The following is a 20,065-nucleotide window of genomic DNA, read 5'->3' on the forward strand; positions in this document are numbered from 1 at the left end:
CTACACCTGTTCTGGAAGAACCTTTGATGATAACCAGGAAACATCAAGTGAAAATAATTCTAATTTTTTATGAATTGATCACCAGCTGAGACTTTGCCTACTCTAGAATTTCCTTCAGACTTTGGAGGGAATTAGTATCGGCCAGTATTTGTAATTGGAAAACAAGAAAGAGACATTACCTCCAGTTTTCTTGTCTTTTTTAAAATGTTTTTTAAAATTAATTTTTATTAAAAATATGGAACATTTCATGAATTTGTGTGTCATCCTTGCGCAGGGGCCATGCTAATCTTCTCTGTATCATTCCAGTTTTATATAGTATATGTGCTGCTGAAGTGAGCACACTTCCAGTTTTCTTGATAAGGAAATTGATTCTCAGGGAGATACGTGATTTGTTTACATTGCCATAGCAACTAAGTGGCAGAGTCAGGACTCAAACCAGGACTTCTGACACCAAGTCCAGTGCTCTTTGCTCTACCATAATTGATCCTCCAGGAATTAATATTTCAGCTACTATATTCCCCATCACTGTAAATTATCAAATATTGCTCAACCCTCCCTCTCTGACATATAAAATGCCCCAATCTAATCTTTACTTCAAATGTGGCACCTTCTCTTTTTGGCCTTTATGCATACTGTATAGAATCAGTGATGACTTATCTTTAACCTCAATTAAAAGATAAAAAGTATTCATTGTGAGGTGTCCCCCACTAACTCCAGAGAGTGACTGGGGTTCCAGACCAATGGTATGAGTCAGAATCAGTAGATAGTTTTACAGGTCTTATACTCATATAGATATATATGATTATATATCATTTTTGCATTCATTCGAAAGTTACTGCACCGAAACTACATTCTGGCACTAGAGATACAGTGCTAAACAAGATGGAACGTTTTCCTGCTTTCAGGGAGCTTGCATTCTACTGAAGAGAGGGTATATATTTTTTTAACTTAAGTATAGTTGATTTACAATGTGTCGGTTTCAGGTGTACAGCAAAGTGATTCAGTTATATGTACATAAATATCTATTTTTTTCAGATTCTTTTCCCTTATAAGTTGTTATAAAATATTGAGTATAGTTCCCTGTGCTATACAGTAGGTCCTTGTTGATTATCTATTTTATATATAGTAGTATGTGTATGTTAATCCCAAACTCCTAATTTATCCCTCCCCCACTTTCCTCTTTGGTAACCGTAAGTTTGTTTTCTATGTCTGTGGGTCTATTTCTGTTTTGTATGTAAGTTCATTTGTATCATTTTTTTTTTTGATTCCACATATAAGTGATATCATGTATTACTTCACTTAGTATGATAATCTCTAGGTTCATCCATATTGCTGCAAATGGCATTATTTCATTCTTTTTTATGAGAGAGGGTGTATTAAGAAGTAAATGCACAAGACAATTCCAGATTATGAAAATTGCTCTGAAGAAAATAAAATACTGTATATGATAGTGAATGAAGACCTTTCTGAGGAAGTAGATTTGAGCTATGACAAGTGACAAAGACATTGCTGTGAAGGAGTGGAAGAAGTATTTTTCAGGTAGAGGGAACAGCATGCAAAGGTCTTAGATGGGGATGAGTTGGCTTCTGGGTTCCTTTAGGAGCAAAAAAGGGATCCAGAGAATGAGCAGGAGAAGGACAGACCACGTGGGGCCAGATCTCGCTGGGCTTTGTGAGTCAGATAAAGGAGGTTAGATTTTTACTCTAAGAGTAATGGGAAACCACCGGTGTTCTAAGCAGGGGAGTGATGTGATATGGTTTACATTCTACAGATTCCTCTGCTGTTTTGTGGAGAATGGAGGGTGGGCAAGAATGAAAGCCCACAATCTAGTTAGAGAAGGCTGGATTAGACAAGGGAAGTAGCAGTGAGGTGGAACAGCTTCGAGAGGTACTTTAAGTAAATGCAGTAGGATTTACTGATGCTTTGGATGTGGGGCAAGATGTGAGGGGAAGGGAAAAACTGTGGTGATTCCTAGTTTTGGGTTTGAGGAGTTGAGTAGAAGATAATGAATTTACTAAGGTGGGGGGAGAAATGGGGTGTGAAATGGGGTAAGTTCCAGTAGGGAAGGGTAAATAATGAGTTCTTTCATAGACATGTTAAGTACAAGATACTTATCAACCAGTTAGTGGAGAAAGCAGGTCAGAGGAAAGAACAGGGGGAGAAGAAAATCTGATTGAGAAGGAATTGTCCCTGAGATAGAAGGAAACTAGTAGATTGTAGGGTCAAGGAAGCAAAGAGGGGAAAGTATTTTAAGCAGGAGAGACTGGTCAGCTGTGTCTAATGCTAAAGAAGAGGTCTAGTAAAGTAAGGGCAGAGAATGGAGGATAGATTCTGAAACTCAGAAAATCTGAGTGACAAAGGAACAGGAACACAAACAAGACCCTTAGGGTACTGACGCAAAGGGTTTGCACCTTGGTTTCAGTAACTGGATTAATTACAAGCTGTTGAAATGGCCCCTAAAGGTGACTTGGAACATCCTCTGCCACTGCCATCTTCCTCCACTTCCTTCTCCCTCTCACTGCGATTACAAAGCCCTGAGTTTCCGTCATCCAATGGGTGTTTAACACTCTCCTAATCAAGAGGATTTCCCCAAGTGAAAGGGAAAGGAAAGGTTGACAGGACCATGGCCTTGCTCTATGTGTCCATGGTCCCTTGAGCTGCCTCTTTTCTACATCGTACCCTCAGCACAGCGCGCATGAGCAGAGCTGCTGGACATGGAGGAAGGACAGTGTTGGCATGGAGTCATTTCACTTCTTTGAGCCCCAGTTTACATTAAGTGAGGGTTTTGAACTGAAGGATATTTAAGGCTTCTTCAGGTTCCAATATTGTCTGGATCTCAGTGGTTCCATTTCCTTTACCAGCAGTAAGAAGCAGCATGCCAAACAGTTGTTTGGAAAATTTAGTGAAAGCAACAAATTTCCCCTTCTTGAATTTGCCTTAAACAGAGTGGGGAAATGTAGGCTGGCTGCGTTATTCCCATCATGTGGAGGCTCAGGCTGAGAGTCTTAGTATTGCACGGTACGTGTATTTCTTGCTAACGATCCCTGAAGCTGATTTTGGTTTTAATTGTGTGAGCCTAGCAAAGCATAGACACTCGGGTAATAATGACTCTGTAAAATCAATATAGAGAAACCTTGGATTATATGAGACTGCTACCACTCAGTGAATCATACTATGTAATATTTCCTAAAAGATAATGGGTTTCAAAACCAATCATAAATCTTCAGTGACATGCTGGCTATTTGTCATGTCTTCTGGCAGTGGAATTACAGCAGCTTCAATAAAATCCACTTGGTGGTTGAGTTGCAGATTAATATCTGATACAATCATGGTTTTAGGACCACAAGAAGTAACGCACAGGGGGAGGACAGCAAGTTTGCAATTATTCTAGGGTTTTAGTAACCCTGATTCCAAACCTTGGCCCAGAAATTGCTCAAAAATTGCAAAAAAGCAATAATAATGTGGGCTTTTGAATATTAAGTGCTGTAAAGTGATACTATGTTCTTGAAATAGTAAACATGACTTCCATATGTGGCCAAGTGTGTTCAACACTGCCAACTGTAATGCAAAGCAAATTGATTTGCATCTGTGTTGTTCACACCATTTAACTCCTGGTTTCCCATCTGAATCCTTGACGCTATATAATCACCTCTGCATATTTCTCGACTTAGTGGAACTATTTTCCCCATGACAAGGAAAATGCAATTGATTTTCTGATTAAATGACTTCAGTTAGTGCTTCTGAGTTAATACTGCTTCTCTGTGACAGATGAGTCAGCAACATTTATTGAGCCCCCACTGGGCAAGAAGTATTTACAAGGTGTTACATGAATCTATAAGAACAGTAACTTTGCAGCCTTCCTGACCCATCTATGCTTGGAATTAAGCAGCTATTTCTGTCCAGATGCCAGGTTAACACCTAATTCTCTGAATGTTGTGGAGAAAGAGAAGGTTGTCTTGACAACAGTTTGGAAAAAGTCAACTAGAAGAACTGATTTAACCTAAAACTGCTGTCTTAGCAATTGAATATGGATGCAAGTGCTCTTTGTAATTTAGGTCAGTATCTAGGTAGATACCTCTTTAAAAAAATTAATTAAAAAATAGGTAATACCGTCACATGTTGCAAAAGCCAGAAAGGTACAAAAGGTGTAAGTAAAGTGTCTCCCTTCCACCTCAGTCCCTTGGGTACCACTTCTAGCCCTAAAGGTCTCCACTGTCTCTAGTTTCCTATATGTCCTTCCAGAGATATTAAATGCATTAAAAGCAAAAACACACGTATTGTGTGTTTTCTCTCTCTCTTTAAAACACAAATGGTAGCACATTTATTGTTCTGATTGTGTTTTTCAAATAATGTTTCTTGGAGATTCTTGCATATCAGCACAAAGAAAAATGCAGCCCCTCATTCTTTTTTTTCTAACTGAGATATAACTGACATACGACATTGTATTAATCCAAGGTACACAACATAATGATTTGATATATTTATATATTACGAAATGATCACCACAATAAGTTTAGTTAACATCTATTACCACGTTCAGTTACATATTTTTTTCTTGTGATGAGAACTTTTAAGATCTACTCTGTTAGCAACTTTCAAATATACAATACGGTAATTGTTAACTATAGTCACCATGCTGTATATTACATCCCCAGCACTTATTTCTTATAACTGGTAGTTTGTACCTTTTGACTTCCTTCATCCATTTGGCCTCCCCCCCTCTTACCCCCTCACACCCATCTCTGGCAATCTGTTCTCTGCATCTATGACTTCGTTTTTTTTGTTTGTTTGTTTGTTTTTTTAGATTTCACATATGAAGTGAGACCATCCCATTCTTTTAAATGACTCCCAAGTATTCCACTGTGTGGATGCACTGTAATTTATTTAAACAGGGCCCTATCAATGGATTTGTTTCCTGTCTTTATTACTACAAACAATGTACAATGCATAACTTTGCATATATGTCACCCTTCTTATGTGCTAGTATATTCAAATCACTGAGTCAAAAAGTAGGGTAAAATTTTAATTTTGATCAACATTGCCAAGTTGCCCACAGGGGCTGTATTACTGTGCTTTTCCACCAACAATGTATGTGAACATCTGTTTCTCCACATCTACTCTAACATAGTGTGTTATTGTATCAGCCTTTTTGATTTTTGCCAATCTGAGAGGGGAAAATTGTACCTCAGTGATTTTGGGGGGTAAGGGAGCTAGATCTAGATAAAACCCAGGTGTCCTTTCTGTCCAGAGCTCTTTGCTCCAGAGCCTCAGACGGGGTGCACAAACACATAGCAGGCATGGAACGTATGTCTACTGGATAAATAAAGAAATGGATGCATGGACAGATAAGGGACAACTTGGTGTAGCTGAAATGGTCTGTCTTGTTTTAATTTACATTCCTCTTATTATAATTGTGCTTGAACCTTGTGTTTCATGTCTTCATGTTTCTTTTTCTTTCCTTTTACATCCTGTGCAATTATATTTTTCCAACTTGTAGCTGTTTGTATATGTGAAAGTTACTAATAGCTGCACCCAGCTGACTTACTGAGTTCTCTTGCTGTTTATGACAGTTCTTTAGCTGATCCTCTTGGGTTTTCGAGGCACACATTCTATATCATCTGCAAATAATGATAATCTGATCTCCTTTCCAATGATCATACCTGTTATCTGCTTCTCTTGTCAAATTGTGTTGGCTAGTAGCTCCAAAACAATATTACATGACAACAGTGATAGTGGATATCTTTGTCTTGGTCCTGACATTGACGTAAATATTTTTACTTTCCCTGTTAAGCATAATGCTGGCTTCTGAGTTGACATGAAATATTTTGTCATGTTAAGGAAGTATTCATCTATTCTATTTCTTTTTAATTAAGAGAGTTTATAAAGTAAGAGTGGATATTGATTTTTAAAAAAATCAAACATATAATTACCATATGATACAGCAATTTCACTTCTGGGTATATACTCAAAAGAATTGAAAGCAAGAACTCAACCAGATATTTGTACACCCTTATTCAGAGCAGCTTTACTCACAACAGCCAAAAGATGAAAGCAACCCAAATGTCCATCAAGAGATGAATGGATAAGCAAAATGTGGTATATACATATGATGGAATATTGTTCAGCATTAAAAAGGAAGGAAATTCTGACACATGCTGTACCATAGATGCATCCTGAAGACAGTATAATAAGTGAAATAAGCCAGTCACAAAAAGACAAAAACTGTATGATTCCATTTTCATGGGGTACCTAGAGTAGTCAGATACATAGAGACAGAAAGTAGAATGGCAATGTTCTCTTCTAAGAATTTTATAGTTTTAGGTCTTGCATTTAGATCTTTGATCCATTTTGAGTTAATTTTTGCAGATGGTGCTAGGTAAGGGTTCAACTTCATTCTTTTGCATGTGGATGTTCAGTTTTCCCAGCACCATTTGTTGAAGAGACTGTAATTTCCCCATTGAACGGTCTAGGAACCCTTATTAAAAATCATTGACCAGATATGGGAGGGTTTATTTCTGAGCTCTCTATTCTATTCCACTGATCTGTATGTCTGTCTTTATACCAGTACCTCACTGATTTGGTTACTGTAGCTTTGTAGAAAATTTTGAAGTCAGAAAGTATGAGTGCTCCAGCTTTGTTCTTAAAAGTGCTGCTGGATTCTATTTGTTAATATTATATTCAGGATTAAAAAAAATTGAAGTCCACATATGATATTGTTCTGCCTTTCTCCCCTTCCTTCTTTCCTCCTTCTCTCTTTTCCTCCTTCATTTTCTCTTTCCCGTCTTTTCTTCCTTTCTTTTGTGCTAGGTCTTGTATGTTATTCTTATGAATTCTCCTTAATAGCTGCATTGTTTTTCTCTGACTCAGCTACATCAATATCACTAGACTATTCCAACTATATTTCTACTCAGTCACAAAGTTCTGAATGTTTTTCAAATTACCCCTAATCTATTCTGAATAAAGAATATATCCTAAGGGAATATAATGAGTTTTCAAATGATGCTGCTATCTGAGAGTCCAGATGACAGGGCTCTATATACTACTAATGCATTTAACAAACATCTGTTCATCACCTATGCATAGGGATTATCTTAGATTTGGGGAGTAAAAAACACGATTGAGATAAGACTTTATTTTGGTGGAGATAGAGGAGTAAATCACCAATCACTAGGCTGTAAGATAAGTGCTTTGAAAGAAGGTTGCCCAGCGTGCAGAGTGAGGGGCATCCAGGAGGACTCAGGGAAGTCCTCACTGCTGAATCCACCTCCTCAATTCTTGTTTCTTGTTATAGAGCATCTTTACCTAAGCTCCAAATTGGCATGTAGCCTCACATTTGGCAGAATCTCCCTCTTCTACTTCCCCAGCGTTGTCCCAGCATCCAAAGAACCTCGTATGATAGTTTGTACCTTCTTTAGAGTCATAAACTACTTAGATAATCTGATGAAAGCTTCAGATCTGCTTAGAGTATAGGTGGCCTGCCAAACGTCACACAGACAATAAGTGGTGGAGCCATCCAAGAATTGATTCCTAGTGTCAAAAAACAAATTTGCCAAGTTCCCGCTGCATCCTGAAAACAGATCCTGGGAGACACTGAAGAATCTGAAGCAGATCCCTTCTGAGGAGGACTCAGAAATCCTTAGGAGGTAACAAAAGCCTTTACCTTACTTATGCAGTGCGAATCTGAGAATACAAATGCAGCACTTTCCTCTCCACACTGGAAGTTTTTTAAGACTTCCTGTGTTTAGCCAGTCTTTATCTTTCTGTTAAAACTGCCAGCAAAAGTGTCAACCCATGCCAACTGGGCCAATGTTAATTCATGTTATTTTCTTATGTTTATGCTCACCCTTGGTCTGCATTTATTCCAGGGAAGATTTGCAGTCACTTTAAAATGTCCCCTGGAGTTACATTTTGTGAGATGTTGAGCGCCAGCAAAATTCTCTGCTAAACTTAGTACAGACTCAGGCCCTCTTGAGTTATGCCATCTGCCTACCTTACAATGACAGTGAATGCTGCACGGTGCTGATTATTTTCAGTTACTCTAAATTTCTGCTCCTTAGACATCTGCTTCTTGGAATCTACATCTATAGAGAACTTAACCTGTATTTCATATTGAGCGTTTTTTTCCCATTTTGGGGAAATTCTGAATTGAAAAAAAACAACTGATCCTATACACAATTCTGTAACAGTGTATTCTAAGTAAAATGCAATACCAGAATGCCATTCAAATTCTTTACCAGAGGATAAACTACAATAGCCACATGAGGACAGCATCACCCTGATACCAAAAACAGACAAAGATATCACAAAATAAGAAAATTACAAGCCAGTATCACTGATGAGCATAGACACAAAAATCCTCAACAAATACTAGCAAATCGAATCCAACAATATATTAAAAGGATCATATACCATGATCAAGTGGGATTATCCCAGGGATGCAAGGATTCTTCAATATATGCAAATCAATCAATGTGATATACCATATTAACAAAGAATAAAAACCATATGATCATCTCAATAGTTGTAGAAAGAGCTTTTGATAAAATTCAACATTCATTTACGATAAAAGCTCTCCAGAAAGCGGGCACAGAGGGAACATACCTCAACATAATAAAGGCCATATATGACAAACCCACAGGTAACATTGTACTCAACAGTGAAAAGTTGAAAGCATTTCCTCTAAGATCAGGAACCCACTCTCACCACTTGTATTCAACATAGTTTTGGAAGTCCTAGCCACAGTAATCAGAGAAGAAAAATAAATAAAAGAAATCCAAATTGGAAAGGAAAAGGTAAAATTGTCACTTTGCAGATGACATGATACTATACATAGAAAATCCTAAAGACACCACCAGAAAACTACTAGAGCTCATCAATGAATTCGGTAAAGTTGCAGGATACAAAATTAAGACACAGAAATCAGTTGTATTTCTATATAATAGCCAGAAATTAACATGGCTTTTAGAGAATACTTAAGTTTGGTGTAATTGTAAATGCATGAATACATAAGCCGATGATTCACGAACTCTCAAATTATACATCTGCATTTAATTTTATGTTGAACTGTTTTCAAACCCTCAGAAAAAGATATTAGCAAATGTTTCTGGCTCACTAAGTGTTGTATTTTTAAAAATTCTTAATCAAAGACAAAGACCCATCCAATATCTTCATATAAAATTTGATGAGTGGGAAATAAATGTCTTTTTAAATTGAGTTATAATTAACATACAATATTATATTAGTTTCAGGGGTACAACATAGTGATTTGATAGTTTTATATGTTATGAAATGATTACAACAATAAGACCAGTTATCATCTGTCACCATACAAAGTTGTTACAATATTATTGACTATATTCCCTATATGTACATTCCATCTCCATGATTTATTTTATAGCTGGAAGTTTGTACCTTTTAATGCCTTTCACCTATTTTGTCTGTTCCCCCCCCCATCCCCTGCCCTCTGGAAACCACCAGTTTGTTCTTTGTATCTATGAGTCTGTTTCTGAGTTATTTTGTTTGTTTGTTTGTTTGTTTTGTTTTTTCGATTCCACATGCAAGTGAAATCATACGGTATTTGGTTTTCTCCGTCTGACTTATTTCTCTTAGAATAATACCCTCCAGGTCCATCCACGTTGCCCAAATGGCAAGATTTCATTCTTTTTTAATGGCTGAGTAATATTCCATTGTGTGTACATATATATATGTGTGTGTATATATATATATATATATATATATATATATATATATAGAATATCTTCTTTATTCATTCATCTATGGATGGACACTTAGGTTGTTTCAATATCTTGGTTATTGTAAATAATGCTGCAATGAACATAGAAATACATATATCTTTTCTAATTAGTGTTTTTGTTTTCTTCAGATAAATGCCCAGAACTGGAATTGCTGAATTGTGTGGTAGTTCTATTTTTAGGTTTTTAAGGAACCTCCATACTGTTTTCCATAGTAGCTGCACCAAATTATTGATACATTCCCACCAACAGTGTACAAGGGTTCCCTTTTCTCCAAATCCTTGTCAACACTTGTTATGTGTTTTCTTTTTGATAACAGCCATTCTGACAGGTGTGATGTGGTATCTCATTGTTTTGATTTGTATTTGCCTGATGATTAGTGATGTTGAGCACCTTTTCATGTGCCTGTTGGCCATCTGTATCTTTTCTTTGGAAAAATATCTATTCAGGTCCTCTGCCCATTTTTTAAATCAGATCGGTTTTTTTGATTTTAAGTTGTATGAGTTTTTAAAAATATATTTTGAATATCAACCCCTTACTGGATATATCATTTGCAAATATCTTCTACTCAGTAGGCTGCCTTTTCCTTTAGTTGGTGGTTTCCTTCATTGTGCAAAAGCTTTCAGGTTTGATGTATTCTCAATTGTTTATTTTTGCTTTTGTGGCCCTTGCCTGAGAATACCTATCCAAAAATATATATATATTGCTAAGACTGATACGGAGGAGATTACTGCCTATGTTATCTGCTAGGAGCTTTATAGTTTCAGGTCCTTACATTTAAGTCTTTAATCCATTTTGAGTTTATTTTTGTGTAAGGTGTAGGTGTAAGAAAGTGGTCCAGTTTCATTCTTTTGCATGTAGCTGTCCAGTGGGAAATAAATTTCTTGTAATAGAAATACTTCAGGCTGAGGGAGTTCAGAGAGAATCTTCTTGAATCACTGCTATTTTGTACTTCTTCTTAAGAAAGGCTACAAAACAAAGATTGATTGACTTAAGATGGAAATAAATGGGGCATAAATGTGACATTCCATTATGGTGTGAATGGAAGGGTAGATCACCCATGCCATCATTATTCTGCCATCTTAGCTGGCACTGCTTAGTATCCTGACCGGGCAGGATTCTTCCCTGGTTAGAAAGGATCCTGTTGGAGTCAGAAATTCAACCAAGCATACTGCCACTGGGTGGCACAATTGGAAGTCTGTAAAGCGATCTGGGCTTTAAAAGGGCACTCTTCCCTCTCTCCTAAGGACTGGGATTTATAAACACAAAAGCTGTTGCCCATTGTGATTGCTTTTTCTTAGGGACTGTTTATAAAAGTGAGAGAGTCTGTGGCCTTTCAAAGAGTGTGGATTTCACATGGGAAGTCTGTGTCGTTATTCTATATGAAATTAACTGGAGTACTTTTTAGATTTGTCTTCTTTTTGATCTGGTAAACACAAGTAGTGGAGCAAGAGGCAGCGTTTGAACATGCTTACAAGTTTGCAGAGAAAGTGGCTATGGTTTTTATGCTCTGGCATGATTCTTTATACGTGGTTGTCTAGTATGGTAGATGCCAATTGCGTGTAGCTATTTAAATTCAAGTTCAAATTCGTTAAAATGGATTAAGTTAAAAATTAAGGGGAATTCCCTGGCGGTCCAGTGGTTAGGACTCTGCACTTTCACTGCCAAGGGCCCGGGTTTGATCACTAGTCGGGGAACTAAGAACCCACAAGCCGCACTGTGTGGCGCCCCCCCCCCCAAAAAAAAAATTCAGGCCCTTAGTCACACTAGCCACATTTCCATTACTCAACAGCCTCATGTGACTAGTGGCTACCATATCCTACAGTGCAGGTAGAGAACATTTCCATCATCACAAAAAGTTCTATTGGACAGGGCTGCTAATATCCTTTTCTCACTGCCCTCAAAAGAATAGAAAATAATGGATGTTTTTGGCTCTTGCAACCTAAAGCCCTTGGGGAGAGTTATTCACTAGCATTGAATGTGCAATTTGAACCAAGACATATTTGCTTAACATTTACCCAATAATAAATAGATATATTTTGCAATCCTGCAACACCGTGTTACCGAAGTTTAGGAGCTAGGGTAGATTAATATATATATATGATAATATGTTTGCATAGTGCATATTATAAGAATCAGTTCAGAATCTATACTATTAAGATTTTTAGAGTTAAATGTAAATACTCACTGATTCCTAATTTTTCCAGGTCCATTTTTATGTAATGTGTTGTCTTTTTTTTTAATGCTGTATTTTTGATCCCTGCCATATTCCCTATCCATTTTGTTCTGTATACTGCTTTTTTTTTTTTTTTTTTTTTTAAACCTTAGGTGTTTCATTTCAGTCATGTAGAAAGGGCTGCTCCCCTTCCTCAACCTCTGACTCTCCATTACCTTGAAGGGGACTGCTCAGACTATGCTTCCCACCTTCCCCACCTAACGCTGGCTCTCAAGCTCTAGCTCCTGTTGAGGATATCATGTTTACATGCTGACTGCACAGGCTGTGAGAAGAGAATTTGCTTGCCTAATATTTGTGGCAACGTTCAGAAGTTTTGATTACGTTTATACACTTTTGGTGAAAAATGAAAATTTCAGGCAATTGTGTCCTTTTCTTGACAGAGCGTATGCCCATCTCCAGATGTCTGGTGCCTGGTGGATGACAGATAGATTGAATTCTGTAAACAGTTATTAAACATGTCTTTTGTGCCAGGCCCTATGCTTGGTACCTAGGGGTAAAAAGGTGTATTCAAGACATAGTCCCTGCTTTCAAGGGGTTCATATACATGTGGTGAAAAGACCCACATTAAAAAAACCCACTGAACATTTTATTTTGCCAAGAAGTTTTGGAAGTGTGGATAGTCTGTGCCAAAATTGGCTGAGTGTTAGTGTGTGTAATTTAATGTGATGAAACAGGTTTCACAAAATGTATGAGAAACCAATCTCATTTTTTAATACTCATCTCATCTTTCTCTAGGGCAGTGGTTATCAAACTCGACTGCACGTTGGAATCTCTTGAAGAGCTTTTAAAAAAATACTGATACTCAGGGCTGACTTCTTGAGCAGTGGTTCTAAGTGTGCTCCAGAGACAAACAGCATTAGCATAACCTGGGAACTTGTTAAAACGCAGAATCTCAGGCCCTGCCCCAGACCTACAGCATCAGAGACTGGGTTTGGAGCCCAGCAACCTATGTTTTAACAAGCCCTTCAGTGATTCAGATGTTCGTGAAATTTCAGAACCACTGCTCTAGAGATTCTGATTTAACTGGTCTGAGGCATGGTCTAAGTTTTGGTCTTTTTAAAAGGCTCTTCAGGTGATTCTAAGGTGTGGACAGATTTGAGAACCACTGGAAGTTGGTCAGACTTCTTTTGATTTGGAACTGTTCAGGTTGGCCTGACATCAGAGTACCAGTTGTTTCAGCTGTCCTTCGACTGTGGTCAAACTGTGAGAAAGAGACTTTCATGCTTTTAAAGGGGAAGAATCCACTCACTGTAGATGACGGTGTGTGGGAGCAAAATTCAGAATCGCTCAAAGCCCATTGGGAAATAATCCCCTAATACTCTGTCCTGGGCCTGAGATTCTGCATTTCCAGCAAACTCCCAGGTGACACTGCTGCTGGCTTGGAGGCTTTAAGTAGTTAAGTTAGACATTAAGACTGAGGTCCAACTCCAGATCTACGGAATCAAGATCTACATTTTAATAAGATCCCTATTGTCTAAATGCACTCTGTACTCTAGAGGAAAAGAAACCATCCTAATTTCTAGAAGATACAGCCTTGAGATGAATTTTTGTTGTGCTGGGGTTTGTTTTGTATCCCCCTAGAAGAGGAGGATGCCTGAGGTGATATGACTGGGGTCCTGGAGTTACTGCCTAATGGGACAGAAACATTAAGAAACACTTTCCTAAAAAAAAAAAAAAGAGTTAACTATGTTAACTATGTGAGGTGATGGATGTGTTAATTATCTTGATCTTGGTAATCATTCTACAATGTATACGTATACCTAATCATCACACTGTACACCTTAAATATATACAATTATATCTGTCAATTATTTGTCAGTAAAATTTAAAAAAAGTTTCTTTGGATTTGGTGTTTATTCTTAAAAAATTTTCATCTTGAGACAAAATCCCTTGGAGCTTTGCTAAACAGGAAAAGTGACTAAATGGACTTAGATCTTTGATCTGTTTTTTGAAATTGCTTCAGAAAATAATAACATGATTGGGTTGGAAATTTTAAAAAGTCAAGTCAAAGAATATTTGAATGAATTAGAAAATTTAATTTCTTTTATAATAAATGTGGTATATTATTTAAGCTAAAAATGTGGTAATTATTTAAGTTGAAAATTATTTAAGCTAAATGAAGTGTGACATTTCAATACCCCTATATACCACATTAAAATATTAATCCTCTAGCTTTGAAGCAGCAAATAAAAAAGCTGCTTATTTCACATTATGTTAAGCATTTCATTAATAATTTGAGGGTTTTGGGGGATTGATTTTTAGCTTCTACTGAGAAGAAATACTAATGTCAAGTTATTTTAGAAACAAAGATATCATATATGATTCTCTTTAGTGAAAATCACAAGTTGAAAATCTGTCTTAGTTTGCTTGATTCATACAGAGAAAGGCTAAAATTTACAGTGAACTTAAAGTGTTTTTATTATGTTTAATTTAAAAATCCAACCATATAGAATATAAACCATGGGATTTTCTTTTAACAATTTCATAGAATTTACAGTTGGAAGAGATCTTAGATGCTGAATCCAATCCCCTCATTTTATAGATGAAGACACTGAGAGTCAGAATGTTTTCATGCCTCTTCCAAAGCCTCAGACAGCTGGGATTTGGGTGGGGTGGGTTAAGGCTGAGAGAGGCAGGAAGGGCCTTGACTGTCCTGCTAAGGAGTCTGTAAAGCACGCGACCTTCACCTTCCATGGAGAGCTAAGCCCCTCTTTCCAGCACAGAAAGCAGCCTCTAAAGCACCACCTTTGAAGACCAATGTGGAAAATCACATTAGGAGAACAGAAAACCACATCTGTTTGACTTTGGACCCACAAGAATTACAGAAATCACCTCTTCTTTGCCCACCAATTATGGTGATTAAATTCCTATAAAAATCAAACTTGAAAGAAAGGGAAAGCTGTTATGCTATTTTACAAGATGATGGCAGAATACAGAGCTGCTTCCCCATCTTCCCTCACTGATCTTATTTTTTTTAATTCGGAGCAGAGATCTAATTTGCTAGTCTAGTCTTAGAATTATGTGCAGCTTGTCTAGTCCCACATGTTTGTACAATATCTGTTTAGTAAGCAGAACTATCATGAGCCTTATCTATTTGGGTAAGTGCTGTTGGCCCTTATAAATATAATAGCTGACTGGCCCAATTCATAGGTATAATTTTTGAGACCGGTTGAAAATTTGGGCCCTCAACAGTTAGCACAGTTAACTAAAACCCAATAGAAAAACAAAGTAATGTATGATTACAGTTTCATTTTACTACAAGAAAAAAAGCAATAAAACATTCTTTAAAAATACTGTAACAATAATCAAGAGGGAGGAATTATTCAGCCTTTATCAAGTTAACCCTCCAGCATTTTAATGTAGAGAGACTGTTCTCTTTGGTTTCCTAGCTTTGCCATACGTAAAAATATACGAAGACCTAATAAATGCATACATGCCTTCTGATTAGGCTGTTTGACACAAATATTTGCATGATTGTTGAAGATGAATAGGAACTGTATATTGTGTTGGAACTTCCATGAGTCAGTAAAAAAAAAATAGGATATAAATATACAGTTTTGCCCTTCTCGCTAAAGCCTTATGGAAACAGTCCAAAATATACACATATACATACATATTTAACTTAATGCCACTGCAAATAAGAATTTGAGAAACGTGGACCTGATTAATGTTAACTGGATTTTATAATACCTTATGCACAAGTGTTCAAAAATAGTTTAAATAAATGCAAAGAAAAATACCATTTAATTTACATAGGCAGTAAAAGTGAAATAAAATCAATATAGTTTTAACATAAAAATCAGGCAATCTTGTTAATAAGAGAATAAATAGCTCAAAAGAACAGCTGCTTTTTTATGAGTCCAATATTGGCATTCAAAATGCTATAATCCTACTCAAACACACAAATGAAACAGTGTTTTTATAGTACATAACCATAGCAAGAATAAACAGAGGGCTCCATTCTGTTTTCTTTACCTAAAAGTCTTTTATTAAAGATATGATCTCGGTGTCAACCTAAGTAAAGAGGTAAACTGAGGCAAGCTCGAACTACCAGAAAGTGAGTTTATTTGGGAATAGCAGAGGAATTGCCATTTGGAAAACGCAAACTGTAGCAAGCTACCTTTGAAGGTTTGGGACTGGCTGTATTCATGGGTAAGGAGTGCAAAGAGGGGAAGTCCAGCCTGAGGCCAAGCAGTAAGTTCATTGGCTTGAGGGTGGGAGAGATTTTTGGCAGATGTTCATTGGTCAGGAGATTAGTTGAGGTCTTCTGTAAGCCTGGTATTCTCAGGACATCAGTCTTCAGTAACTAAGTTTGTTCTTCTGGAGGGCGCATGCACAGGATTCTCTGTTTCCTATACTCGGGTTCCATTTTACACTGAAATCGTTTCCCACCAAGCATCCAACTCCTTGTCCCAATCATAGGACTGGAGGCTATGTGAAAATCCATCTAATGACCAGCATGTGGAAAATGCTCAACTTCACAAGTAAGCAAAGAAATCATCACTTAAACAAGCTATTGTCTTTTCTCCCTATTTAATTGCTCCTCTTCATCCGCTTCCTCCCTCCTCCAACTGCCTACCCCTAAGCAGATGCTAATACCCAATGTTGATGAGTTTGGAAGGATGGAAGGAAAAGCACTTTCCTACCCCGCTGGTGGAAGTGTATCTTGGTTCTTTTCTGAAGTACAACTGGGCAAGTTTATGGAAAACTGAAAACTTGTTCATATCTCTTTCACCTAGGAAATCTCTAAGAAAATGAGAGGCATGTGTAAATATTAATAGTATTTATAAGTTAAAAAAGAAGAAACTATAAATATCCAATAACTGGGGACAAGAAGATAAATTATAATATACCTATATCATGGAATACTTTATAGTTATTAAAACTCAACATTGCGGGCTTCCCTGGTGGCGCAGCGGTTGAGAATCTGCCTGCTAATGCAGGGGATACGGGTTCGAGCCCTAGTCTGGGAAGATCCCACATGCCGCGGAGAGATTGGGCCCGTGAGCCACAACTACTGAGCCTGCGCGTCTGGAGCCTGTGCTCCGCAACAAGAGAGGCCGCGATAGTGAGAGGCCCGCGCACCGCGATGAGGAGTGACCCCCACTTGCCGCAACTAGAGAAAGCCCTCATACAGAAAAGAAGACCCAACACAGCAATCAATCAATCAATCAATAAAAAAAAAAAAAAAAAAAAAACTCACATTGTGGAAGATTCATTTGAATGGAAACATTTTCATGATATACTGTTTTCTTCCATGGGAAAAAACAGGCTATAAGACAGTAAATACTGCATGACTTTGAGTTTGATAAAAAACATGTATACATTTGTAGAAATAAAAGGCTGGAAATATATTCACCACAGCATGTACAGTGATTATCTCTGGGCAGTCTACTTATATATGATTTCCTTCATTGAGATTTTTTTCATATTTCCTAAATTTGTAACATGCTTGTCATATTACACAGGGCAAACTATAACTTTTTTAAAAAGTTTTTCTTCTCCCGTCTCCTGTTCTAAGTTACAAAGCTATGAGTTGCCATCTGATCCTAAAACATAACTTAGGAATATTTAGCATCCCTCTTGCAGTGAAGTTCAAGTTCCCTTCTTTTACAATTCACCTTCATAACCTCTCCTGCTTTTCATCATGTTGGAATACAGTTCTGAATCCACACCTTGGCTTTCTCATCTCCAATCCTTTTGGCTTCTCTTTTCCAGCCTTTTGTTCTTTCCTTCTTCTTCTGAGTGTCCTCAGACAACATCCCAGGAAAACCTGCTTCCCACTACTGAACAAAGTCTGGAAGACAGCACTGTGTTTCCTTCAATATCAGGGCAGATGTCAGAGTAAACAGCTTCCCTCTGGAATTTTCTCTGTTGCTCAGGGCAGCTGCCCCAGCAGTTCTGAGAAGGAGTGGGTACTTAACCCAAAGCTGTTGTCTTCCCTTCGGGCTTTCCTGTGTGACACAGGGACGAATGGAACCACAGGAATAAACTTGCTGGCACTTCTAGGCCTCTTGAAGTGACTTCATTGAATTTTTGGTGATTCATCCATTCATATCTCCCAGTAGCAACACTTTCCCATCCTTTTCTGGCCTCCTCAGTGTTAGCCTTCATGGTGAATATCACCTGTTTCTTGACTTACTTTAAAACTTCACTATTTTATTTTAATAGACTTTTTCATTGTGATATTGTGATTTATAATAAAAAATATATATTTGGTCCTCATCCTGTTTCTGGCACAGAGCTCCTAAAATTCTTGGAATTGCCTAAGTGATGACAGTGATAAAAAGTGTCTTTTGTTATGTTAATGAGGTGACTTTTGGAAAGTCCCTAGGTCACCTGAGGATGGGGCTGGTTGTCAGAGGAGCCAACATTGTGATTAGAAGTTTGGAACTTTCAGTCCCATCTCCTGACCTCTGAGGAGGAAAGAGGGGTTTGAGATTAATCACCAGTGGCCAGTGATTTAATCAATGCCTAAGTAATGAAGCCTCCATAAAAGCCCAGGTGGATAGGGTACAGAGAGGTTCTGGGTTGGTGAAAACTTGGAGATCTGGGGGGTGCTTACTCAATCAGAGAGAGCATGGAAGCTCAGCACCCTTTCCCCATTCCTTGTTCTATGTATCTCTTCTATCTGGCTCTTCCTGAGTATCCTTTTATAATAAACTGGTAATCTAGTAAGTAAAATATTTCTTTGAATTCTGTGATCCACTCTCGCAAGGTAACTGAACTCAAGGAGGGGGCAGTTAGAACCTCCAATCTATAGCCAGCGGGTCTGAAAAGCACGAGTAACAACCTGGACGTGCAACTGGCATCTGAAAGGTGGGAGCTCTCTTGTAGGACTGAGCCCCTAACCTGTGGGATCTGATGCTATCTCTCGGTAGACAGTGTCAGAATTGAGCTGAATGGTAGGACACGTAGCCGGTGTTGGAGAATTGCTTGGTGGTGTGGGAAAACACACTGGAATTGGGTGCAGAACCATTATTCATTCATTCATTCACTCATTCACTTATTGGTTGATTGACTGATGAAATAATATGTTAACTTGTCAACTAATTCAAATGATACAAAAGTATATAAGGCTTCCTCAGAAGTCACAACTAATGTTATGTGGGAATCTATCTAGATATTTGTCTACACATCTAAAACACTGTATATGTGTGCATGTGTACCTGTATATGGGTATAAATGAACATGACATACACAAAATTCTTTTTTTCAAAAACAAGATCATTCTGGGACTTCCCTGGTGGTCCAGTGGTTAGGACTTTACCAGTGCAGGGGGCGTGGATTTGACCCCTGGTCGGGGAGCTAAGATCTCACATGCCTCACAGCCAAGAAACCAAGACATAAGACAGAAGTAATATTGTAACAAAAATTCAAAAAAGACTTCTAAAAAATGCACCAAAAAAAAAAAAATCTTAAAAAAAAACCAAAACCAAAAACAATTTAATTCTTTTCTATAAATTACTTTTATTTAGTCATTCTGGTGCTCGCAGCAATTTAGGTTAATTGCAGTTTTTCATTATTACAACCATTGTTGCAGTGAATATCCCTGCATGATAACTTTGTGCCACCTGTTTGAGGAGGTTAGACTCCTTCCAGGAGCTCTAGCTGCAATCAGCCAAAGTGTAACTAATTGTAGCAGTTGCTGTTTATGTCTATAGACAGCAGAAACCCACCAACTGTCAAACTGGATACTAGTTATAATAGTTATCATTTACTAAGTGCTCTCTATGTGCCTACTGTGTTATTCTTTTATATGTCCCCATTTTGCAGAGGAGGACACTGAGGCTGGGAAGGGATATGAGCCAGCTCTTACAGCCATCTTCAGGTCCAGCCCCACCAGCTCCTGGGCCAATTCTCTCCTGACCATGGCAGGAATCATATCAGGACCTGCATCTTCACCCAGGTGTAAGGCCTATCATTACCCTTCCAGTTCCTGAAGTTAGCTGAGACTCTTCCTCAACCACCCGACTCCTTTAGATGGTTAATTTTATGTGTCAGCTTGGGTGGGCCACCAGATATTTGGTTAAACATTATTCTAGGTATTTCTTTGAGTACGTTTTTAGGTGAGATT

General features: G+C 37.7%; 1 non-coding gene across 1 annotated transcript; it reads right to left on the bottom strand.

The window, feature by feature from the left end:
• Positions 1-229: 229 nt before the first annotated feature.
• LOC137768973 (U6 spliceosomal RNA) lies at positions 230-340 on the bottom strand. The gene has a single exon (XR_011074892.1). It is a non-coding gene; the product is annotated as a U6 spliceosomal RNA (small nuclear RNA).
• Positions 341-20,065: the final 19,725 nt, after the last annotated feature.

The sequence above is a fragment of the Eschrichtius robustus genome, chromosome 8 (assembly GCF_028021215.1).
Source record: "Eschrichtius robustus isolate mEscRob2 chromosome 8, mEscRob2.pri, whole genome shotgun sequence".
In the NCBI taxonomy this organism is placed as follows: Eukaryota; Metazoa; Chordata; class Mammalia; order Artiodactyla; family Eschrichtiidae; genus Eschrichtius; species Eschrichtius robustus.